At 39.5% G+C, this 27207-nt stretch overlaps 1 long non-coding RNA gene across 1 annotated transcript; it reads right to left on the bottom strand.

Annotated features, from left to right (window-relative positions):
- On the bottom strand, positions 1-26044 carry LOC120517251. Its single transcript, XR_005631001.1, has 4 exons — positions 24621-26044; positions 13713-13773; positions 5333-6589; positions 1-331 (listed from the first exon to the last, which is right to left on the bottom strand). It is a non-coding gene; the product is annotated as an uncharacterized LOC120517251 (long non-coding RNA).
- Between the last annotated feature and the right edge of the window lie 1163 nt (positions 26045-27207).

Here is a 27207-nt window from a genome sequence, read left to right as displayed (position 1 = left end):
TAATAATAAAGTCAACTATTGGACTTTTACCTGGTGTCTGGCGTATAGTCTGAGGGTTCAAGAGGACGATAGTGCCATCTATCTGTTACAAATGTCTCTACCTTTTGCAGTTTCCATCATTGCAGGAATGTCAAGCTTTTTTGCTCTCAATGTTCCTGTCATGGTAATGTTCTTCTGCAGCAAAAATTCCGCAGTTGGCACGGACGTAAAAACACTGTCCGTAGTCACACCTCTTCCAGATCCAAACAGTGGTTCCATCAAGTCACACACGAACAATGTCATCATGAGATTTGTCGGCGGGCCATTTTTCAAAATTTACAGCGTTCACATTCTGTAAAAAACAAGAAATAAATCAATCTGAATTTGTAATGTAGTATACCAAGCGGGGTCCTGCCGGGACCCCAAGTGTGTTTTTATTTTTTTATGTTTTTTTGAAAGAAAGCATTGTAAGTCTAATTATATAATATTTATCTTAAACTGATCCGGGACACATACAAAAAGCAAGAATAAATTGGTTGTTATAGTTACCCAACTTGGTATGTTAAGGGTTAAGTACGCATTGTGTCTCTCAGCGCTATCTACAGTCCAAGCTAAATAATATTTTGAGCACGCAACCCAACAGCCAGAAGTCTGACAGAGCTTGTTATACATAAACATTACAGCGGGTCTCTCTCTCTACTCTGTGACCCACCAGGCATCAGGCTAAATCCTCAGCCTTGGCCTTGTGGATGCCAAGCTCAATATGGCTTCTTTATGCTGAGCCCAAATGGACTCTTTGGATGACCAGCCCAGTAGGGTACCACCAGTGGCCATCATCTGCTGGATTGGCTCCAGTAGTTTAGGTTCTCATAGTGAACAGCTCCCGAATTTGGAGCAATGGATGGGAAGATTAAAAATAACAAGGCTTGAAAAACATCCTGTCATGAGTGTAATATTTCCAGATATACTGTACATTACTCCATTCATTACTGAACCTGTTCAAACCAGCTGAAGGTCACAGGGTCAGGACAGAGCCTACTCTGGAAGCTTAGGGTATAACGCAGGGATCAACTCTCGACTGAGCACCAGCCCATCACAGAACACTTACTTCATTGGTATTCTGTATTCAGTGCACATTCAAATGTTTAGAAAAACCCGCAGCTTTTCCTCCTAAGTGATTTTTTTCTCCAGTTTTCTGTCAGCCAGGCACTTACTGCTTATTGTGTCTTTGTGCTGGATGTTGCCAACCTCTTTCCAACTGAGGGGCACTGTTTTAGCTTTACCCTTGGAGATGTGTGGTTGAAGCTTACAGCCTCATATTCATTCATCCATCCATTTTCCACCACTTATTCAAAGCTGGGACGTAGGGGCAACAGTCTTAGCAGTGAGTCCCAAACGTCCTTTTGCCCAGCCACACTTGCCAACTCATACTGTGGGATCCCGAGGCATTCTGGGAGATATAATCTTCCCAGAGAGCCTTTGGGTCTTTCCGGGGTCTCCTTCCAGCTGGTCGTTCCTATAAAATCTCCACAGGGATCATCTAGGAGACACCCATATCAGATTCCTGAACCACCTCAATTGGTTCCTCTAGATGCGAAGGGTCAGTGCCCCAGCAACCCTGCAGAGAAACCTTACTTCAGCCTCTTGTACCCGCAATATCATTCTTTCGGTCATTACCCAAAGCTCATGACCAGAGGTGAGGGGAGGAATGCAGATCGACTGGTAAATTGAAAGCTTCGCCTTTTGACTCAGCTCCTTCTTGCCCACTACAGATTGGTACAGTGACTACATAACTGCACTTGATGCGCCAAGTAAGTCTGTTCATCTCACCATCCCTTTGCCCCTCACTCGTGAGCAACACCCAGAGGTATTTAAACTCCCACTCAAAGAGACATTCCACCATTTCTCCTACTGAGGACCAGGACCTCAGATTTTTGAGGTGCTGATCCTCATCCCTGCTGCTTTACAGTCCCTTGCAAACTATCCCAATGCACGTTGAAGCCAACAGGACCACGTCATCTGCAATAAGCAGCAACACAATTCTAAGTTTCAGTGACCTCATATTTTCAGCAATAAAATGCACATCGCCTTTTGTTTTTTTTAGCTTCTCCCAGCCAATGCTATGTAGGGCAGGACAGTAAAGAGATATGAGAAGTCTTGTACTACTGACTCTCTTAAAGGTTGCTAAAGTAATTTCAAGAAAGAAAGAAAGAAAGAAAGAACAATCTAGACAAGAACAGGCATTTCAGCCCAAGAAGGCGCGCCAGTCCTGTCCTATTAATTCTCCTAAATAACATCAAGTCGAGTTTTGAAAGTCACTGAAGTCCTCCTGTGCACCACACTACTTGGTCTCTTATTCCAAGTGTCTATATTTCTTTGAGTAAAGAAAAACTTCCCAATCTTTCTGCGAAATTTACTCTTAACAAGTTAGTGACTTGTACACCACATTTTAAGGCGCTATATAATCTTACACTCTGTTAGCCTTCTTAATGGCCTCTGAACACTGTCTGGAAGTTGATAGCTCCTAACTCCTTCTCATAAGGTGGACTCTCGATTTTCTGACCGCCCATTGTGTATTCAGACCTGACATTTTTACTTCCTATGTGTAATTCTTTACATTTACTGACATTAAATTTCATCTGCCACAAATCTACCCAAGCCTGTCTGCTGTCCAAGTCCTTCTGTGACGATATAACGGATTCCAAATTATCTGCCAATCCACATATCTTGGTATCATCTGCAAACATAACCAGCTTGTTACTTATATTCAGGTCACCCTTTTTGATCCGAAAGCATGCTGACGTACACTCCAAGTGCAGGATAATCAACAGCAAAAAAAGAAATGAATGTTAAGGTCTGAGGCACACAAGAAGGAAAGTTCTGGTGTGGCCCCTACCACAATTTTCAGGCCACAAACAACTCTGATATTAGTATTAATATTACTATTACTTCGCATATAGAGTTTTGGGTCTTGTACTTATGTAATAATTTATAGTGTTCTTTTAAGTGACGTGAACAATCTGGATGGGCTCCACGCTCCCTTGTCACTGCCGGGAGCCTCTTCAACCTGGAATCATCGATAGTCAGGAACCACGAACTGGACAAACAAGGACACACACATGCAGCAAGGGGTTGGTGCAAAAAGTGATAGTGCCTTTATTATAACCAAACAAAACAGTGTTCAAAAAAATGCAGTGCCTCAAATTCTTCTCCACATAAATAAATAATCCACAAAACCAGTGATAAAATGGGTGACACAAACCCAAAACACAGCAGTGCAATTGACAAAGCAAACTGGTGTCAGAAAAGACAGTATAAAATATTAAACTTCTAAACTAAACCTCTAAGCAAAAGTTTGATTGCAGAATTTCCATTCCTGGCATGTTAAAACCCCCAAAACAACTTGCAAGATGAGTTTTCCAGCTTCAGGGAAATTCAAGAAAAATGGAAATGAAACTCAAATAATAACAACTGGATTGGCCAAAACTGCCTTATCCCAGTTCTTGCTTAATGGGCTTTTTTTTTTGAATGCCAGCACAGGCTGCTCTGTTTCATCTGTTGTGCAAATCATGGGCACAACAGCATCCCCTTTGACAAATCTTTGATTATATACTTGCAGTCACCTGCCAGCAGAGGGCAGTAATATCATAAAACTCTAGTTCCATGAAATGGCCCATGTATCCCACCAATGGCGAAATTTTATTTTGAAAGCGTCATCTCTTGAAGGGTTATTCATTTCACAACTTTTAAAATGACATGGCTATGGGGTGCCAAACCATGTTTCAGAAGGCATGACAGATGGCGGGTTAAGGGTTTATATGAAGATTCTTAGTTTCAAATGCTAGCACATTTTCTTATAGGTGTATATGGTCCAAATCATTAAACAAATATCAAAAGGCAAAAAAGTTGAGGCAGAGGTCTTAACTACAAAGCCTTTGCATAACTAAATTTAAATTTGTGAACATAGTATATTCAGAACGTTTTCAGGCTGCTAACTTCCTGCACACTTTATTGTGTAGTACTTTAATTTGAAATGTATATATTTGCCATTTTTGCCCATCCATCTTCACTTAATAATCCGAAATGACAAAGTGAGTGCATGTTTTCAGAAAGGTGTGTAGATTTATTACTTTATTTATCACTAGTCTGAGATATAAATGAGTGCAAATGCTAGATCTTGTCACTTTCAGGATGCCAGACTACACTATATTAATCACAGAGGATGACAGACTACATGACACACAAAACAATTAACAAGAAATGCTGCTGTTTTTATTGCTGCTTCTAATGTTTCAGTAGCAGAGACCATGTGAAATGAATGGATGAGAGCTCATGCCATGCCAGCGTCTCACAATCAATGTTTGCTCTGAGGATGTTAATGGAAAAGTTTAGAGAAGGCCAGAAGGAGTTGCATTGCGTCTCTGTGGACCTGGAGAAAGCATATGACAGGGTGCCTTGAGAGGAGCTGTGGTATTGTATGAGGAAGTCGGGAGTGGCAGAGAAGTACATAAGAGTTGTACAGGATATATACGAGGGAAGTGTGACAGCGGTGAGGTCTGCAGTAAGAGCGACGGAGGTGGGATTACATCAGGGATCGGCTCTGAACCCTTTTCTTATTTGAAATGTTGATGGACAAGTTTAGACAGGAGTCCCCATGGACTATGATGTTCGCTGATGACATTGTGATCTGTAGCGATAGTAGGGAGCAGGTTGAGGAGATCCTGGAGAGGTCGAGATATGAGAGTAGAGGAGAGGAATGAAGGTCAGTAGGAACAAGACGGAATACATGTGTATAAATGAGGGGGAGGTCAGTGGAATGGTGAGGATGAGGGGAGTAGAGTTGGTGAAGGTGGATGAGTTTAAATACTTGGGATCAACAGTACAGAGTAATGGGGATTGTGGAAGATAAGCGAAGAAGAGAGTGCAGGCAGGGTGGAGTGGGTGAAGAAGAGTGTCAGGAGTAATCTGTGACAGACGGCGGGTATCAGCAAGAGTGAAAGGGAAGGTCTACAGGATGGTAGTGAGACCAGCTATGTTATATGGGCTGGAGACAGAGCTAGAGGTAGCAGAGTTAAAGATGCTAAGATTGGCATTGGGTGTGACGAGGATAGATAGGATTAGAAATGAGGACATTAGAGGATCAGCTTAAGTTGGACGATTGGGAGACAAAATCAGACAGGCGAGATTGCGTTGGTTTGGACATGTGCAGAGGAGAGATGCTGGGTATATTGGGAGAAGGATGCTAAGGATAGAGCTACCAAGGAAGAGGAAAAAAGGAAGGCCTAAGCGAAGGTTTAAGGATGTGGTGAGAATTTAGCGGCGGATCAATCAGTCATATCCCGGACCTCCTTACCTTTAGAAGTGGTGAGCAGTGCTTTGCGCGCCTTCCCCTTCCCCTTCTGGGAGTCCGAGTCCGTTGGGTAATGAGACAAGTAGTACACGGCCTGTCGTGGACCTTCTCCTTCCCAAATTCCTTTGGGTTAGGTCACATGGTCCTCACCGGGGAAACAAAACACTGGATTTTTCCGCACTTGGGCGTCTATCGATTCGGCTACTTTTGTCCTTGGGAAAATGGACGGCTCCACGCCAAACCTCCAGATGACCCTCTTCTAGGTGATATGAGCACAGGACAAAGTTAATTACATTAAAAAACTTTTCCATTGTTTCCCAGGCATACCTCCTCCATGATGCCGTCATCCGGAGTTTTCTCTGCCAGTTTATTGTAACCGCTTGCCGTTTCCTTTCCGACGGTGTTGATCACGAGGGCGGAATTTGGCCATCTGCTTGACTTTCTTTTTAGCCATAACATTCGTAACAAGGGTAGTTTTCTTTGAGGGTCCTTTGTGTCACAGCACAGTCTATTGGGTTTGCGTCCACGTTATTTTTAAAAGGCTTTTGACCACAACTGACGACCAGAATCCTGCCAGCTACGCCAATGTAAGAGAATGGATGCTTGAGGGTGCTGTTGCCCTGTGAAACCCAACAGACAGATGCAGACACAGATTTAAAAGCACTAAGAAATATTTTAATTTTCTTCTTTAATAGTACCTCCAAAGCACCACAGCCACAATAAGCACACAATGACTAAACACAACAATTCTCCTCCTCTCCTCCCAGCAGCTCTGTCACACTCCCTCCCAACTCCGGCTCTCTTTCTGGGTTCCCATCAGTCCTTTATATAGTCCTTGGTCTGGAAGTGCTTCGGTTCTTCTTCCCACTTGACTGACTAGCACTTCCGGTTCACCTGGAGAATTCAGGTTTTCAATCGGCCCGGAAGTACATCGGGGATTCTGTTGTCATAGTTCATTAGTACTTCCGGGCTAGGTGAGAATTTGTTTTCCCACCAACTTCCCACAGCATCCCCTGGTGGTACCCATGGTACCCAGCAAAGCTTTGCTGCTGAACTCCAAGTCCCATAGTGCCCTGCAGTCCAGGGAAGCTGCCATCTATCGTCTTGAGGGAGGCATCCTTCTATTGCTTGTATAAACTGTCGGCCTTCCCTTACATTGCCCTTCCCACAGCTGAGCGCCATTGGGCGAAGCAGCCTTTCCCGCAAGGGTTGTCCTTCTCCATGATGGGCTGTCTGTAGCAACTGGACCATGCCTTCATCCTGAAAAATAGGAATAAGAGAACTACGGAGAGATAATGCACAAATGTTTCTGTTCAACTGACTCCCAGGTTCTCCCTGGACAATTCCTCCACACATGGCCCGGTCAGCAGCATTCATAACACAGCCGTGTCCCTCTGGATATTCTGGCTGTTCCTTACTATATATATATATATATATATATATATCTATACTAATAAAAGGCAAAGCCCTCACTCACTCACTCACTCACTCACTCACTGACTCATCACTAATTCTCCAACTTCCCGTGTGGGTGGAAGGCTGAAATTTGGCAGGTTCATTCCTTACAGCTTCCTTACAAAAGTTGGGCAGGTTTCATTTCGAAATTCTACGCGTAATGGTCATAACTGGAAGCTGTTTTTCCATTTACTGTAATGGAGATGAGCTTGAACGCCGTGGGGGCGGAGTTTCGTGTGACATCATCACGCCTCCCACGTAATCACGCAGTACATAGAAAATCAGGAAGACCTCCAAAAAGCGCTGAAGAAAACATGCATTATATAATTGAGAAGGCAGCGAAACAATAAGAAGCGAGCGAGTGACATATACAACCATATTCATGAGTTCTGCTACTGAAACAAAGCACGATGTAAACCTACACTTTAAATTAAGTTCATAGACAGGCTGCGCTGGCGTTTGTAATTTAGTGCCTGCCCATATAAGGCCGTCCGTCAGCGGCAATCCAATAGCAAACTCCCACTAAATATTCACGGGTGAAGGACTGTGCTTATGCAGAGGAAGATGAGATGGTCAGCGTGGTGTTTGGCACAAACTCAGCGAAACTGCGAGAGAAAGTTTTAAGTGCCAGGACTAAGGTAACATTAAATACAGCCATGGACATAGCACGAGATGGCACCAGCACAACTGGGAACTTCGATGCATGTACACCGAGCGGCTCACGTGAACTGACGCAGTGCACAGAAAAAGCAACAGTTCCAAAGAGCTGAACAAAACCGAATTACACAATTGAAAAGGCAGCAAAAATATGAAGCGCCTGATACAGCATATTCATAAATGCAGCTACTGTGGAAACAAAGCACACGGTGGAAAAAGTCAATGTCCCGCTAAAGGAAGACAGTGTAAAAAACCGTGCATGCAGTGTGTCAGGTCTCGATAAAGAGAAGACGAGCTGTTTATTGATGCAGTAAGAAACGAATCGATGAATGAAACCTGTCATCTTTACAACGATTGACAAACACGGAATGTAACTTGAACACAACACATCCTACAAATACGAACCTGATTGAAAGAAATAATGATAATCAAATCCTTGATGACAGCAACACTCAGTAACACTCACAAAACAAATACTGTATATTGACAGTCATGTTACGTTATTTTTAAAATGTTCCCTTTTCTTTTCTAGCTTTTTAACACACTACTCCTCTATGATACGCGGGTATATATATATGTATATATATATCCCGATCTACATACTCGAATAATGGATACTTTATTCGCCATCAATGATTGTTTTGGTAAAGCCATACTCAGTGTATTCATTAGATGAACGGTAAAAAGTAAGAGCGAGGGAGGATGACTTATTGAGGCATGCAGGCTGTAGTGCGTCAACTCTATCTGAATTGCGCGATCACATTTGAAAAATATATCTTTTCAAGTTCTATTTAGTCCATATGTGTCAAACTCAAGGGCGCGGGCCACATCCGCCCGGCGTAATTATATCCAGCCCGCGAGATCATTTTATATACTGTATTATTGTTATTAATGGCCCTGGTATATGAAGCGCTGGTAACACAATAAACTACAGATCCCATAATGCAGCGCTTCAGCTGCCTTGCCGAACACTTACCGCGTTAATCAAGTCTAGCTTATGATGCTGCAAGTTATTGCGGCTAGCTCACACGATGCTGAAGAGAAAAGTTGATTCTGAAAATAGAGCCTTTAAAACCGATGGGAGGCTGAGTATATGTTTACTGAACCCGTGTGTCTCATTTGTGGAGCTAATGTGGCTGTAATTACAGAATTTAATCTAAGACGGCACTATGAGACAAAACATCAGGGAGTTCTGTGTTGTGGAGATTCTCAGGATGGATTGCAGGTGCTCATCAGTGAGGCTGAAAGACCTGAATGCAATGCAGAAGATACAGAAAGCAGAAGAATTAAATAAGAATCTGACACTTCAGCGGACGTTTTACCCGTGCACAATCACAAAGTGATTTCAAGTGAAGTTGCTTTTATGGGAGACACAAATGCACCAGTGCAACTTTCCCTGTTGCCAAGTAATGTTAAACCAAGTCGTCACTACGGTGTTCCCAAATCGCACTTTGCTGATAAACCGAGCGCACTGAGTTTGCACGGCGCTTTGGTGACTTTGAAGAACAAAAAGTCCGTCTACATGCGGCTCGAACCTTGTGCATGTTTGGTAGCACATATCTGTGTGAGAAGCTCTTCTCAGTGATAAAGACTAACAAAACAGCACACAGGAGTCGCCTCACTGATGAGCACCTGCAATCCATCCTGAGAATCTCCACAACACAGAACCTCACACCAAACAGAAACGAACCTGTTGCCAAAAAAGATGCCAGGCGTCCAGCTCTAAAATGACATATGAGCAAAGACAACTGAATGATTTGATTTGTTATTGCTGAAAGGAACACATTTTATTTATATTTCCAGGTTTTGTTATGCAGCATGTTCATATTTGAATTTGTATAATTTTGAAAGGATATATTTTTATGGAGAGCAAAATCTTTTGGGATATTTAAAATCTAAGTTTATTTTTTATATAAATTTACATAAGAGTAAAGAAATTTGAATGTTTGTTCTTTTAAGTTATTTAAGGTTTGAGTTGATTTATTCACGAATAATATTCCTGTCTGTTTTACCATTCCTACCAAAGATATTTCTGTCGACTAAATAAAAATTCCTTCTATTTAAAATTTAAATAGAACTTGAACAAATACGATAGTTCATAATATCCACGCAGACTTGCACGTAAGAGCGGAGTTATCCGTTTTAACAAGCAGCGTATTGCACTGATACTGAAATAGCTGTGTGTGTATATATGTAGATATGTATGTATATGTATATATATGTTTATATATGTGTGTGTGTGTATGTATATATATATATATGTGTGTGTATGTATGTATGTATGTATATATGTGTATGTGTATATATGTGTATATGTATAGATATGTATATATATATGTTTATGTGTGTGTGTGTAAATATATATATATATATATTTATATATATATATATGACAGCAACACTCATCACTCACAACAGTGACAAAACAATTACATTGACAATCATGTTACGTTATTTTCAAAATGTTTCCTTTTCTTTTTCATTGCTTCTTCAACACACTACTTCTCCGCTGCGAAGCGCGGGTATTTTGCTAGTATATATATATATATATATATATAGTAAGGAACAGCCAGAATATATATATACACACACACATATTAGGGGGCTCTACCACCTGCTCGACTCACTCGCCAAATCCCGGGGGTGGGTGCTTGGTGCCCATAATCTCCGCTCAAAGGGCATTATGATGGTCCTCCATTACAGAAAGCGATTGTATTTAAAGCGATGGTATATAGAAGAGTATGCAGAGTGCAGGAGGAAGACAGTTTGGTCCTTAGTTATTATAGAAAGAAAATCAGTTACTTGAGTATTTAACTACAACAATTTATTTTAAATACCAATGAATACTAAAACATAGTAAAAAGTAAAAGTAAAATTTAATATAAAGTAAATAAAAAATTAAATTACATTAACGCCTGTTCAAAAACAATATTATGAATTACTTTATCATCTAACTTGCACTCTATAAATGTTACTTTTTTGCATTTCTGTTCACATGTTCAGGATATTTTTCTCTTTTTCAATTGCTGGACGATTCTTTGTTCTTCATTTTTATTACTTGTAGCTCTTTTTTGTTCATTTTCTTTTATCGACGTTTATTATCAGCCCTTGACGCTCTTTTTTATCATGATCTAAACTCAACGTTCCTGAAGAGATATTTTTGCTTTTCTGTCTTGCCATTACAATTGACTGCATTGAAGGGTGAGGTAGCACTAAGAGTTATGACGGGGTGAGACGTAGAGAGGATGTGTGCAGAAAGAGTAGTGATTAGGCGAATGGTGTGGAGAGGAGTGGTCAAGGCTGAATAACTCCTTTTAATATAATGAAACTTTTTTTAATATAATAAAGAGATATACAGAATGTGTAAAATATCTTTGTTTTGTTTGAAAACACATAATCTTGCCAGAAAAAGGAACTGACCCACCTGGATGTTCACCAACATCTTGCTGTTTCTGAAGATTGAATTCACTCAGGTTATAAACTTCCATGTAGCATTTTGTATTTGCTGTTCCTGGTGTTGATGCAAATAAATATGTTTTTGAATAAAAGCCTAAAGCCAGTGTCGCTTTCTGACAGCTATTAGTGGGCCTGGATCTTACATTGATCTTTTCTTGTCTAATTTTGGTCCCTTTAGTGCACAAGGGTACACCTTTGTGAATTCTTCTGTTAGTGGTAAACTGGATGAAGTAAAGGACTGAAAGTAAAGGCAGGCCCAGTCAGCGGGCAGCCTGCCATAGAGGTCCCTATGTGTAGTGTGTAATTGAGTGAAAAGAACTGAACAAACGTTACAAGTATTCATTTATTCCTGCATGTGCTGAGGGGTCAGTTGGGACTGAAAAAAGTAAATGGATGTTATACACTTCACAGAAACATATTTATAAAACCCAAGAATGTACATAATTGTGCCTGAAGTGGAAACAAATGAGTTTTTTGAGAATTTTGGGTTCTTGGTCCTTAGTCCCTCTTGTGATGCATTTCAAATTTTACAGCTCTGGATTGGCATAATGTACATTAGATTGGAGGGAGTAGGTCCTCTCTGGAGTGTCAATCAGGACATTATTTGTAAATGAGACAGGAGAGTCCGTTGGGGTATGGGGGGAGAGCATTAGATGTTGTCCCCTTTGAAGGTCAGAGTGTGATATTCCAGTACGCAAGATTTACTGCCAGTACACTGAGACAAAAAAATGGAACTAAGCTGGAATACTGTACCCCTACTTCAAGCACTGGATTTAGTAACAAATGCTGGCCAGCAAAATGTGCAGTTTTTCAAACAAATGAAGAATTTTTTTCACAGAAGAATCACACTGTTTGTAATGAATTACAATTTATAATAAGTAACTATATAAAATATATATATATATTTTTTTTGTAAGTACTGAGTAATGTAATTAAGTTAGTTTTAAAACTAACAGTCCCAAAAACAGACAACAGGTGTATAGCTAGTTTTGACATTTCTTCCTATCCCCCATCTAGGCAAGAACCAACCTAGATAGTTGGTGAATTTCATGTTAGGTGATGTGGCTGCAGGTTTTTGTTTCAACCCACTTCTTTTTTTAATTGCACTCCTAGCCTAATTAAGTGAGTTGCTATTTTTCAGTTTCTGTGTTTTGGTGTCAATGTAGAAATTAAAAAAAAACTAAGTTTAGTAATTTGTTATTAAAATGTACTAAACATATACATTCACTGGCCAACACAAATATCTAATCAGCCAATCACATGGCAGCAACTCAATGCATTTTGGCATATAGACATTGTCAAGGCGACCCGAATTCAAACCGAGCATCAGAATAGGGAAGAAAGAGGATTTAAGTGGCTTTGAATGTGGCGTGTTTGTTGGTGCCAGACGGGCTAGCCAGAGTATTTCTGAAGGTGCCGATCTACTGGGATTTACCCACACAACCAGTAAGGTTTACAGAAAATGGTCTGAAAAAGGGTAAATATCTAGTGAGCGGCAGTTTTCTGGGTGAAAATGCCTTGTTGATGTCAAAGGTCAGAGTAGAATGGCCAGACTGGTTTTGAGCTGATAGAAAAGCAACAGTAACTTAGATCAGCACTTTTTACAACTCATGTAGGCAAAAGAGCATCTCTGAACATACAGCAAGTCGAACTTTTAAGCAGATGGGCTACAGCAGCAGGAGACCACACCAGGTGTCACTCCTGTCAGCTAAGAACAAGCAACTGAGGCTACAATTCACATAAGCTCACCAAAACTGGAAAACAGAAGACTGGAAAAACACTGCCTATTCAGATCAGTCTTGATTTCTGCTGTGACATATGGATGGTTGGATCCAATTTTTTTTTTTACCTTTTAACAATATTTCCATCCTGCTGTTCCAGGTGTTCTGGTTATTTGACCCATTATTTACTAATTAGTGGGTCTGACACTGAAGTTGCAGCCTTTTGCCATTCAGTACTGTTTACCTGGGTGTCTGTTCTGCTTGTTGCTAACTGCCATTATTAGGATTCAATGAAGGGAGTAAACTACACCGAAAAAAGGCAAAATAACAAGAAAAAGAGAGAGTTAAGCATTTATATACCTATAGCAAATACAGAAATCTTTGTAAATATCTCATAAATGCAAAAAAATTATTTCTGTGCTTTTCTGAATGTAGAATAGGAGAAGTAGAAAAAGAGACCAGCTAATTCAATAAGATCCATTTTTACCAATGATTATCACAGATTGTGAATCTGGTTGGAATAAAACCTGCAGCCACAGCGGGCCCCAAGGACTGAGTTTGGGAACCACTGTTGCGATAAAACAGCAATGACAGGGTTTTCTTCTGGCCTTGGCACTGATTGTTTCTTGTCCCTTTATTGACCAGGTTTCATCTCCCAGCCCCTTTTCTCTCTGAGGCTACATTGACAATGGCACATTTTCATTTAAAAATGCACACATTCGTCTGTGTTTTTGCCTTTCATCCACAATACTCCGGTGTTTTTTAACCCCTGAAAAGGAGGACTTTGGAAAATCTCTCCAGAGTTGTATATGTCTGATCACAGCAGCTCAGAGTTGCAGTGAGGATGGGTGAAAACTGATAGTTTTGAAAACGCAGACTCTAATTTGCACTCTGATTTGTTCGTGCTTATTACAAGGCCCACTCCCAACTGGTTCCTGTTCATTACAACATCTCATTCCCTGACTGGTTGCCATTAACAGAAGGAAACAATACTTCAACAAAGTGGACACAGAGAAGTTGCTTTCCATTGCTCCTGTTATACAGTTTGAATGCTGCATTTATGCACATAAGACAAATAATTTACTATTACTTACAGTTTTGCAATAAATCCTGTGGCTGACAGCGATCCACCATTCTGAATATTCCTTCGAGGATCTTTATCAATATAATTAAGGGAACAAATTACAGAGAAAGGTAAATTAAAAAGAAAGCAACTATTTAAAGTCATGGTAAAGAATTCAAGTATTGATGAATTTCTTTAAAATATCTGTAGTCCAGATCAAACAGCCATGACATTAATTGACTGGAAAACTGATTGAACATTAAATGATGCAAAGTGAAGTAAAACATCAATGTGAAATAATTCACTGTATAAGGCTATGGAGGTGTACTGTTCTGAAAACTCTCATGGAGCATAAGATCGTTCAGAGAAAATCTGATTATCTCAAGAAAAACCAAGCAAACACGGGGTGAATGAAAAAACTTCACAAAGACAGGATTCCCGCGGAGATCTAAGCAGAAGTCTGAGCGCTGTAACCCACCACCATGTCCACTATGTGCTGGGAGCTACTCTTAACGGTAACGATGACAAGTCAGGTAGATCGGCACCAAATTTTCTTTGGTTCATGTGGTTTCACTTTTTCACGGTTCTCTTTTAACAACCTGCTCAAGATTTATTATGAAGGAACAGCATACACTCATATTCACACACTCACAAACCCAAGCCTGCATTTTGATTCGGCCTGCGAATCGAGCTAAAAGGACACCCGGTGCTGCACTGTCTGGCACGGTTCTCTCAGGCCACTGGAGCTGCACCTGTCCATGTGGCAGCAGCCCTGCTTGCTTCACTCGGTGCATCGTGTCTGCCACCCCTCCCACAACAGGGATATTTATAGTTGATGGCTTCATTCGGCTCTTTAGGGATGTTGTCTTCCCTTTCATGTAGGCACTACTGCCTGCACTCTGTCTATTGAATCATCTTCTGTGTTTTAATCTGATACAAACACACCAGGGAGTACATCTACCACCCTCCGTCCATTATCAGAAGCGCTTAATCCACTTAAGTGTTGTGGGTGTTGCATATCCCAGCAACATCCGAAACAGAAAAACAAATCTGCTTTAGCCTTGCCCGTTGACTACTTCTTAAAATATTCAGTTTGATTTCATCAGTCCTGGCTGTTTACCCCCTGTGTAAGCTATTGGCCAGTGAGGTGACCATGTGGCTCCAAAGCACAAAGTCACAAGTTCCAAGCCCAGTACTTCCAAAATCTCTGCACCATTGAATCAGGCAAGCAAATCAAATAGGTTGCTTTTTAATTACAGAAAGTTAGTCCTGTAACCTAAGGGAAACACTGTGTGTGCCTTACAAATTTTGGGTGAACCTAATGCTTACATTGTAGATAGGCATTACCATTAGAACAGCATTTACTGAACAGAAATGGCAGGCATACTGACCTACTGGCTTGGGCACTGCACTATAAATCATAGGTATGCTAGTTCTGTTACTACTTGCAACTTTGTGCAACTCATTTAATCAAATGCTGGCACTTTGTGTTTATGGTCATACCAGCAGGATTATATTACAATGTCAACAAAATAAATGTAGTACATTTTCTTCCAGAACTTTACTTGAGTACAAGTAATGGAGTAACTGTAACACACTGCTATCCGCCTTTGCTTGTGTGGTATTGTGAGGTGTCTTTTGTCACCTGAAAGCCGTAAGTAGTTGCTGTTTCATTTTAGGCAGTTCGTAATGAATATACTTTCCAGAGTAACAAGTGGCTGAATAAATTATTTAACATGTATACTGTATTTCTATTGCTGAATTATGACAGACCAGCTCCACTACCCATCTAGGATGGGATGAAATCTAAGTAACTGACATAAACCTAAACGTTAACGTTTGCAGGGCATCAGGAAATGCACAGATCTCTGTTATTCACCATTTGGTATGGGTTTTGCCAAAGCATTGTTAATGTTTGTGATGCGCCATCTGTTGGAATGGATAAAGTGATGCATATGTCTCTGTTACATGCCATTTGGCAAGTGATTTGTAAAAGCAGTGTTAATGTTTTTAATATGCCATCTATTGAAATGAAAGAGATATAGCAACCACACACAGACAGAGACAAAGACACTTATCCTATTATTAAGGCAGTTGGCGATGTGATAGGGGATCAGTGATGTCATTTCAACTGAAGTACCTGTATTGACATAGGGGCTCAGTTCAAAAGCAGATTGCTTTACGGCGTCAAGGTTTTAATGGCTAAACCTGCAACCAGGGGTGATGAAGTTGGTACACAAAACCTTCAACTCCACCTCATCAATTTCTGGTACCACCAACTCTGACTCCTCTATTTGTAATTGGACTCATATATTTACTGTGCTGATTGAAAACACAAAACACACAAGATACAAGGCACTTCATCACTGTAGTTTTTAATACTGTAATATGTTATACTTTAGGTTTAAAAGCTGTAGCAATGCTGTTGTGGCTTACAAACACTGAGTAACATTAAACATAAGTCTTACAAAAAAAAAATCAAAATTTTATAATCAAAATTATAAAATCTATTTTTAAAAATTTTTTTTTTACTTCTTTTTTTTTTAATTGTTTATTAATTTTATTACAATCAATACATAGCAATCAAGTTTTTACAAAAAAAAAAGAATTATGTTCAGAACAGATCGATCCCCACCCCTGAGAGAGAGAGAGCAAGCCAAACGGTGTAAAATTTAAGGCTTGTAAAAATACCTAAATCAACAAATTCTCTGTGCTTTATAAAATCATTTCAAAATATTACTGATTAGATCCTGCCATGTTTTGAAAAAAGTCTGCACAGATCCTCTAACTGAGTATTTGATTTTTTCCAATTTTAAATAATATAACACATCAGTTTCCCACTGACTTAAAAGAGGAGAGTTTGGGTTCTTCCAGTTTATCAGAATAAGTCTGCGTGCCAACAGTGTAGTGAATGCAATCACAATTTGTTTGTCTTTCTCCACTTTAAGACCCTCTGGAAGAACCCCAAACACAGCTGTTAATGGGTTAGGAGGGATTGTGAGTCCAAGACTGTCTGAGAGGTAATTAAAAATTTTTGTCCAGAATAATGTTAATTTGGTGCAGGCCCAGAACATGTGACCCAGTGAGGCTGGGACTTGGTTGCAACGCTCGCAGGTTGGATCATGCCCTGGAAACATTTTGGAGAGTTTTAGTCGAGACAGATGTGCTCGATATATAATTTTGAGTTGTATAATTGTATGCTTTGCGCATATGGAGCTTGAGTGAATTCTCTGCATTGCTACTTTCCACTCCTTTTCTGATATATTAATTGAGAGGTCATTTTCCCAGTGTCCTCTTGGATCTTTGAAAGGAAGGGATTGTAAAAGGATTTTATATATTGTAGAGATGGAGTCTAACTCCTTGAAATTGAGCAATAATTTTTCCAGCGTGGATGAGGGTGCAAGATGAGGAAAATCTGGAAGGTTCTGTTTAACAAAGTTCCTGATTTGAAGATAGTGAAAGAAATTTGTAGCTGGAATGTTAAATTTGGAATGTAATTGTTCATAGGATGCAAAGACGTTGTCTATATAAAGATCTCTAAGCAAGTTAATTCCAAATTTTTCCAGATATTAAAAACTGCATATGTTTGTGAGGGTTGAAAGAGGTGGTTCTTTTGCAGGGGTGCCACAGAAAGAAGCTTCTCCGTCTTAAAATGCTTTCTACATTGGTTCCAGATTCTAAGTGAGTGGAGCACAATTGGGTTATTAGTGTATTGTGGATAACGTGTTTATTGGAGCACAAAGCAGGAATACAAAGAAGTACTGCAGGATTTTACTTCTATTGCGGTCCATGCCTGTGTATGTTCTTCTATTTGTGTCCAGGTTCTTATCGCCTGTATATTTGCCGCCCAGTAATAAAACTGGAAGTTAGGTAGAGCCATGCCGCCTTCTGCCTTTTGTCTTTGTAGGGTCGCTCTTTTGATGCGTGGATGTTTAGAATTCCAAATAAATGAGGTTATTGTTGAATCTAATTGCCTAAAGAACGATTTATTAATGTATATTGGTATGTTTTGAAATAAAAAGGAGCTTAGGAAGAATATTCATCTTAACAGTGTTAATTCTTCCAGCTAGTGTGAGATGAAGGGTTGACCATCTATGCAAGTCTTGTTTAATTTTTTCCATGCAGACGACGAAATTTTGTTGATATAGAACTTTATGTTTACTTGTGATGTTTACCCCGAGGTATTTAAACTGTTCTGCAATGATAAAAGGTAGGGTATCTAATCTAATATTATATGCTTGAGAATTCACCGGAAGAGTACACTTTTATTCAGATTAATTCTGAGACCAGAGAGCTTTTGAAATTCTGTGAGTGCTGCTAAGACTGCAGGCACAGAATTTTCTGGGTCCGATATATACAGTACCATGTCATCTGCATATAATGTTTTTTTACTTCTAACATTCAGACTTTTTTGTCTTTAGTTTTAGTTAGAAAAAAATATTTTTTCATTAACAACACATGTTGAATTTCAATTTTCATTAATGAGAACACACTCAGGATGCTGAATTAGTCCAGTGGCAGTGTTAACAAATGTGCAAGTGTGCATTCTGACTTGAGAGACAGAATATGCATTGATGGAATAAGGAATCAGGAGATGAAGCGTGATCATTCGGACTTCCCCAAGCTCACTAGGGATAAAGCTATAAACCAATTCATCTAAACCAAAAACACTGAATAAAAGCATAGTCAGGAATCTGAAAGCAAGAACCTAATGCCAGGAACACTGCCTCTTAAAAATCACACTACAAGGTTTGTTTTTGTAACGATTCACTTGGACAACCATCAGATACACAGCACGGCTGTGATATCTGTGATTTTGGGCACCGCGCACTTTCAGTCACCTGTGCTTAGCAACAACATACTAACTGCAATCAAATTTTTGACCAAAGAGCAGCATCCACAAAATAACAACATGGTGGCATCCATGAAAAACAAGTCATCACTGTCTAGCATAAAGATAAATAAAATAAATGGATTATTCACAAAAAAAAAAGGGTCATAAAGAGTGCTGCAAAAACCAAGGGGTAAAGCATAACAAAAATTTTGAAAATATCCATATAGTAAATACCCTGCCTAAAATATACAACTGAATTTAATTACCAAGTTGCAACAAATGAATGCATTCCCTCCATTAGCAGGATAATTCATTTAATTAAAATTGTGTTCAGGGCTGGGGGTTGATTTGTTTGCGATCCTATTTTTGTAAAAATTGATTTATTTGTATGGAATGTTGTGTGATTTCAATAAAGTTAATAAAAAATAAAATAAATAAAACATTGTGTTCATTAGAATTGCTTCTGAACACTATGAAATCACTTCAGGTTTTTTTTTGCCCAGCACCTCCTGACTCACTGGTATAAGAAAACCCCATGGATACACCGTCAGAAGTTTCTTGAAGTTTTGTTATGTAAGATGTCAAGTTTTTTTTGGTCTTTTCCCCCCTACTTTTGATCCTCTAGACCTGAAACCCCTCATTTTGAGGCCATTTAGGACTGTATTTCGTGCAGGAAAGTGCACCCATATGTTAAAGGATAAACCAAGAGGTATCTTCAGCAAAATGAATAGAAGGACTTGGAGTTGTACAAGCCGCATCAACCGACCCCAGGAGTTCACCCGCTAATGCATAGTTTCTTAAAATATTGGTCAGGTTGCCACTGTTAGATCGCATAGGGTCAAGAGTTAGCGTTGTATTTAATAGGAATGGGTTGCTTAAGGTTTGCCAAGTGTTTCGTGCCTGGTTGGCACAGTTCTATAAGCAAGTGACATTGCTCCATATGCTGACAGTGTAAACTTTTGGTGGCAATTTTCTGATTGCTGTCATGGGCTGGGCCTAAAGACACTAAAAAGATGCAAGACTGGGTTGCGAGGAAAAAAAAAACAGTTTAAGAAATCCTAATCTAATGGGATACGATAGGTCAAAGTGATTCCCTTTCAAAAAAAAGTGAAAAAATATGTGGGGTGTCATTTTATGCTATTTCTAGGTTGCTGATTATGAATATGATTGTATTTTTGATTTTTGATTCATTAACCGTTGGTCTTAACATAACCTCTCACTTCATTATGTGGTCTGGGAGCTTCTCACTACATAGTGGCTCACTTATGCCACAATAAAGACTCGTGTAAATATGACTGAAATGACAGCTAAATTATGCAGCAGAACTAAACAAGTTACTTTACCACATTTCTTTTCTATCATAGATAGACAGAGAGTACTTTATTAGCTCCAAGGATGGTATTTAGCATTGCTAACAGATGCTCAAGAAATACAGGAATATTATAACAACCAACAACCACTCTTTCTCCCTGCAACACACAAAAATGACAAAAAAAGAATAAAAAAAATTTCTGACTTGGCTAAGATAAGATAAGAGAGCATCATGTAGGTGTTTTACATTGGGTGTGACGAGGATTAGAGGGTCAGCTCAGGTGGGATGGTTTGGAGACAAAGTCAGAGAGGCGAGACTGCGTTGACATGTGTAGAGGGGAGTTGCTGGGTATATTGGGAAAAGGATGCTAAGGATAAAGCTGCTGGGCAAGAGGGGAAGAGGAAGGCCTCAGAGGAGGTTTATGGAAGTCATGAGAGAGGACATACAAGTGATGGGTGTAACAGAGCAAGATGCAGAGGACAGGAAGAGATGGAAAAAGATGATCCACTGTGGCAAACCCCAACAGGAGAAACCAAAAGAAGAAGAAGAAGAGGAAGATGTAGGTGTTTTGCAATTGGTATGAAGGAGCCCCAGTTGCGTTTCTTGACCCACTTCTGTTAAAAAATTCATTGGCTAAAAGTCCTCAATGCTAGTGTATCACGGAGAGGTTGTGCAGCATTGTTCCAAAGGGCCATCAGCTTTGTCTTCATTCTCTCCTCTACTACTACCTCCAGTGGGCCCACAGAGCATCCTGTAGCTAAACCTGCGTTCTTAGTCAGCTTGTTGATATGGCAGGTCTACCCTGAAGTGACAAAGCAGTGTAGAAAATGGCACCGACTATCACAAAGTTATAGAATGGGGAAAGGATATCACATTAACAAAATGCAGTCTCCTACAAAAAAAAAATTGCTCTGCCCTTTCTTTTGTCCTGAGACGATTCCAGCCAGCCTTTGATGTGAACCACCTAGTATCAGTAGCAGCACAACACCCCATGAAAGAAAAAAAGAACTGAATCATTTTCCTTACTTAACATAAAAGCACAAGCTAACGATTTGTTAATGTCACAACACATTTTAATGTGTATCACACAGTTGAGATTTAATATGATCAATGTTGCTCTATACTTAGAACAGAAGGAGAGCTGAAGCTGGAGTAGATATGCTGTGTTCACTTGATGTTGACCTTATAACACAACATAAATGAGAAAAATAAATTACTGCTGGCCCATGTTGACAATGGTATGAAGACCATGATAAATGGTATCTTGCATATCTAGAAGCACAAACTATACTGAGTGCGTACCCATTAGACTGTGCTATAGAAGAACACATTTAATTTAAATTGAAATAAATACTACTGTCACAAATCAACACACTCCCCAGACTGGACTTTACCCGTCCACTCAAGTTGGACAATATTTTGGATCACTGCCACAGCCACTGCAAGATTTAAAAGTCTAATGTTAAAGGTTCCTGTCAGAGGTCAATCAAAGTCTGTCACTGAGGCGTCACTCCTGTCAGAGAGTTTTCAACACCTATCGTGTACAACAATACCACAGACTCTGGCTGGTTCAAACTTCCTGACAAAAATCCATGTTAGTCCGTGATGTAAGTATGCCGCCTAACAGACCCTTAATGAAGGTCCAAGCAGAAGTATGGAGACTCTGTTTTGATATTTCTTGGTTTTGTCTCAGTCAACTCTGTGTTACTGAGCTCTCTTGAAGACATGCTTTTTCAATAGTTTGCTGAATATCAGTTATTATCTGTTGTATGATACTATTGTCTCATATCTGAAGCTTCCTAAGAGTTTAAACATTCTTGGTCCACAACAAGTCCACCACACACACCACACACACACACACACAAACACACACACCACATACATAGTCTGGTGTTCACTCATTTAGGGGGACTGCTGAAATGAAGAACGTCAAAGACAGCAAGCCCTGGAGACCTCTCCTGTCACACACTCATTAACACAACATGTTGTTAAATAAATGTCATTTCTTTACGGCAGGAATGGGACACTTTCTGATGACAGCTGCTTTCAGTTTTGAAGGGTTTTTCAATTAAATTCTGTACTTTGTGAACAATGTTGCTTTTGAAGCCCTGCCGGAAAGAAATGAAGGCCCTCACTCTTGAATCTTGGAAAGAGTTCAGAATAAAGGATTTAGATTAAATATTGTGAGAGCTTAGCCATTAGCTAAATAAACAAACTTGATGGACTGAATGGGCTGCTCTCGTTTGTCAAATTTCTTTTGTTCTATTGTCCTAGAATATCATAAACAACATTCAGTTAACTCACCTGCCACACAAACACATGAGCTGCTACTCCACCAGATGCACCATTGTTATAAGTATGGTGTCATTTAATATTATTAAAAAAATATACTTAGAAAAAAACAATACTTTGAAAAACAGTTGCTGCACTTATCACAGATCAGAAGTAGAGTAGATAAGATTTTAGGAAAGACCTGTTGGAATAACAAGCTGTGGACATCAGGCCTGAGGGAATACAGGTGGCTAAGACGAAAAGACATGAACAGGAAGCTGACCTCAAATTTAGGCAGAGTCTGTCTGAGCTGAGTCATTGGGATCAACATACCCACTGGTGCAAGAAACATGTCAAGGACCATTAGAAATGGATAAATGGGGTCTGCAACAGCTTGTGGTGACTCTTGCTGCTGTCCCACGAAGATGGCATGCTGGATCAAGGGCCAGGCCGGACCAGAAACCAATCAGCATACTAAGACAGGCAGCCACCTGGTAGCCTAAGCAAGATGAGCTGATTATTATTCAGGTTGTATCTGTATTGTACTCCCTGAATCTGCTTACAGGGTTGGGAGGGAACACAGTCTGTTCTGGCAACATCAGGTGCAAATCATGAACCAAGTTCATTGATCTGTTTTTATTGGGACTTCTTGAATTTTATGTGGCTCTCTGTATGGTCATGGTATACAGGTTGTTGTTGATGCCAGCTACAAGACATTCTGAGTTAATGTACCCCCACCTATAAAGGGTGGTGGGGTGTTAATTCTAATGTCTACGTATCTGGATATTTCAAAGGAAATCTTTCATGCAGTAATTATCTCAAATCTGATTAAGGAGTTAGGATTGTAGGATGTTTATTTTCGACTTTGATTTTTAGTTTACTTTTATGCAAACTAGGCTAAGAATTGAATGGAGGTCGGTGGAGGCCAATCTGTCAATATCTCACTTTTGAATTACCTTGTTAATTTACTTTGCTGTTGTCAGGTGCTGCTGTGTATTGCATTACATTCTCCTATTTCTTTGTGAGGTGTTTATCAATATATGAACAATGTGTGGTGGGCTGTGTGACACTCTGAAACTGCACCTCATTTAATATTGAACATGTCTGTTGAGTTTTGTCAATACTGGATTCACATGCAGAATGCTTAACTTATTTGTTTGACACAATGGATACTAAATGATTAGTAATTTCTAAATGTAAAAATAACATAGGCTAACCATTTCACTATCCTGCTATAACAAACAAACATTTCATAACCTATGCACTGTGGCATGTTGTTAGGCTGGCATGGTGATGACAGAGATGAAGATGGTATTATACAGAATAGGCCATACTGAAGATGTTTGGGTTTTTTTCTGATTTGTCTATTCTTTGGCGTAGGATCAAAAACAATAAATGATAAACAGCAAACTCATTATGCAACAAAATGTTTTCTCACAATAACCACATGCATTTATATTATAATATTGCCATAAATAAAACTTTTTATCTTACAATTCAACAAAAAATTGTTAATCAAATGGTAACTAATATTTAACTTAAGACCACAATAGTGTAATATTGTTGGAATCAAAACTATAAGGTCAAAAACTGAAAACAGAAACCAAGGAGCAAAACAAGAATAAGAAGGCAGGAACAAAGTCAAAACCAGAAGCACAAACCTAGAACTAGAGTTTACTGTTATGATATTAGTGCACAAAAACAGGGAAAGGATTCGAGGCCTTGAAAAAGACCCATAAACCAGGCCAGAACACTCTTTAGCCTGTGTAAGAATAGGCCTCGCCCCAAGCAGCCTGACCTCCCAACTCCACAGGCAGGCTTTGGCCCACACAGACCCTAAAAGGAGATTTGACTTCAAATTTTCAAAATATACTTTAATGTCCCAAAATGTCAAAAATGCCCTTTGACAGAGAAAAAAAAACATAAAATGTCTGGCTTAAGGATAAGGCAAATGATAGTCTTTATAAGTATAGATATTTATTTATAACTGGCTGTGTAAGCCTGTGCTGTAAAAGCCCAGGGTCCTAGAAACTATTGAAATCGTCAGAAATAAATTTGAAATGTAGAGATCTCAGGTAATTGAAAGGAACTACTCTAGGCACCTCTTTCCTAGGAGGTTTTGTTTTGCCGATGTGCTTGCCTCGCTTGCGTATTAGCAGTGGGAGGAAAAGTAAAAGGGATACCGTTTTTCCGATGTGCTCGCCACGTTTCTGTAATAGCAGAAAAGCGAGTGACTCTTTCTTCGGATGTTTTGTTTTGCTGGCCTTGCTTGTGTATCCTCGGAGGTGGAGCCCTTAGCCTGACTCCACATTTCATTTCCGGGCCGGACAGACACACACACTTCCATGTGTAGACGTTTATATATAAGATAATTAAAAAGCACAAAGTGGTGAAAAACAAGGCAATAGCCTAAATACACAATCCAGAGCAAACAAGCACCAAACCATAATCCAATAATAAAAATCAAGAACGGAGGCAAATAAATCCAAGGAAACAGAAAAACGTCAGAAAAAAATACTCACCATGCCCTCTGTGAATGTCACTGAACCACTGAAACATCTCACAATACACAGGCTCAGGGCGGACCTTCAGTTGTGATGTCAGGTTGGTTTCACCTTTTGGGGTTCTACCCACAAAACACAAGGAGCAAAGCAGAACACATAATACATAGATAGTAAATATATTAACAGAATAATATTAACAAACCATATATAAATGTCATACATATGTGAAAAATAATATATTACAATAAGCAAAGTCAATGCAGAAAAGGAAATAAAAGTCAGGGAGCACAACAAAGCTGAAACATGAAATCTAGAAGCTGAAGATGATTGATTTCTTTGACGCGAATCCACTAAGGACTGAAGCATACTGAGGACATTGTGTATAAATACCATTGCATCTGTGATGTCATCAGCACATGTCATGTAGCTTGGTTATTTTATATACATGCAGAACATGGACTTTCTCTCCATTTAACAGAATAAAACAGGATATGAGAAAGCAAAGCTCACAGCAGAAATTGTTAGTGAGAGGTCAAAAACACAATCATCGTAGAAGAAATGCAAAGTAAAGTTGAATAATTCGTAAAATGATTTTCATGCCAACTAGCCTGCATAGGGTTGATTATTTAATCCAAAAACATGGTACACCTGTCTTATACACTGATCAGCCGCAACGTTAGGAATACTGAAAGGTGAAGTTAATAATATGGATTACCTGGTTACAATGGCACCTGTCAAGGGGTGGGATATATTAGGTGGCAAGTGAACAGTTGGTTCTTGAAGGTGATCTGTTTGAAGCAGATAAAATGGGTAAGCATAATGATCTGAGAGACTCTGACAAGGGCCAAATTGTGCAGGCCACTAGAACCGTGAAACTCCAAAATGGCAGGTCTTCTGGAGTGTTCTTGGCATGCAGGGGTTAATACCTACCAAAAGTGGTCCAAGGCCCACTGAGGCACATGTGTGTTCTCACAGAAGAGCTCCTGTAGCACAATTTGCTTAAAAACTTAATGGTGGCTATGAGAGAAAGGTTTTAAAACACACAGTTATTTATATATGTAGCTGAAGATCAGGCAGAGTGCCCATGCTGACCCCACCCCTGCCCACTGCTGAAAATACCTACAATGGGCACATAAGCATCAGAACTGGGCCATGGGGCAATGGAAGGAGGTGTCTGATGAATCAAGTTTTCCTTTAGATCATGTGGACAGCAGGATGCTGGTGGTAGTGACCTCTTTCAGCAGGTAATGTGTCCTGTTACACTGCAGAAATTGTTCAATGTGTTGACTTGTCCTTCAAATTCTCAAATCTCAATTTGATCAAGTATCTGTGAGATGTGCAAGAAAACCAAGTCTGATCCATGAAGACCCTACCTCACAACTTACAGGACTTAAAGGATCTGCTGTCAACATCTTGGTGCTACAGGACACCTTCAGAGTTCTTGTGGAATCCATGCCTCGATGGGTCAGAGCTGTTTTGGCAGCATGAGTGGGACCTGCACAATATTAGGAAGGCAGTTTTAATGTTGTGGCTGCTTGATGTATATTGATGATGTCATTCATGCAGTCGATGAGATCGAAATCAAGATACACTCAATGAAAACTATTTGTTGGAGTTATTAAAAAATAAGCATCATTTAAGAATAGCTGGTTCTTTGACTTTGTTTCACTTGACTATGAGTTTTGGTTTTGCTCCTAAATACAGTATTTTATTGTATTGACCCATGATGATTACTTTGATTAGGATTCTGGCTACCATTTTGAATCCTTTGTCACTCAGAATGACTTAACGCCACAGATACCTACCCTCCATTACGGCCAGACTCTAAGTTGTCACACTATTGTTGCATTTTTTACACTGACTTTACTTTATATTGATCTATTCCTATAAAATAATATGTACAATGTATTTCAAGCAGTTGGGAATGTTTTTCAGCACTACCAAAGCATACTTTGCTCTGTCCGTACATGGAATTACTTTTTTTGTACAATAAACTTCAAGCTCCTGTAAAAGGGAGTTTAGCCAGTGCTTCCTTTTCACTTCTAGAGTGATTCAAATTCAGATCACACTTTTTCCAGAGCTATAAATGTTGTTTTAGACTGGCTGTTTTTCACAGTCACCTGCCCCACATAAGTTGTATAAGAAACAAAGAAAGAAAGCGCCCATCAGTCCAAAAAAATAAAAATAAATAAATAAATAAAATCACTGCTGTTTTTTGGAGTGTTTATATAAAATTGGAAGCTCACATAATCCTTACAAAACCATCTAGAATAAAAGAACATGAGAAAAATTGACCAACGAGAGGAGACCATTCAACCTGTTAAGTTTATTTGTTTAGTTTACAACTAAGTTGTTCCAGATGAGGAGACTCGAGGGTTAGTATTACAGTCCAGCGACACAAAAATGTAATTTCCTGCTGAATGACAATCAATCAGACAGTTGGGATTACTGCACTATGCATTATTGTTTAACAGTAATTTGCAGAAGGGTTTAAGACACAGATGGCTCAGCTAATCTGCTGCTTCAGGTTCAGCTAACTAGAAGAACCATCAACAAAAACATTTGAGGTCTATACCTCAGGTACTCAATACTCAAGGGAAAGGGG

Source organism: Polypterus senegalus, chromosome 17, assembly GCF_016835505.1.
Source record: "Polypterus senegalus isolate Bchr_013 chromosome 17, ASM1683550v1, whole genome shotgun sequence".
Taxonomy (NCBI): Eukaryota; Metazoa; Chordata; class Cladistia; order Polypteriformes; family Polypteridae; genus Polypterus; species Polypterus senegalus.
This window is presented reverse-complemented; position numbering and strand designations above follow the sequence as displayed.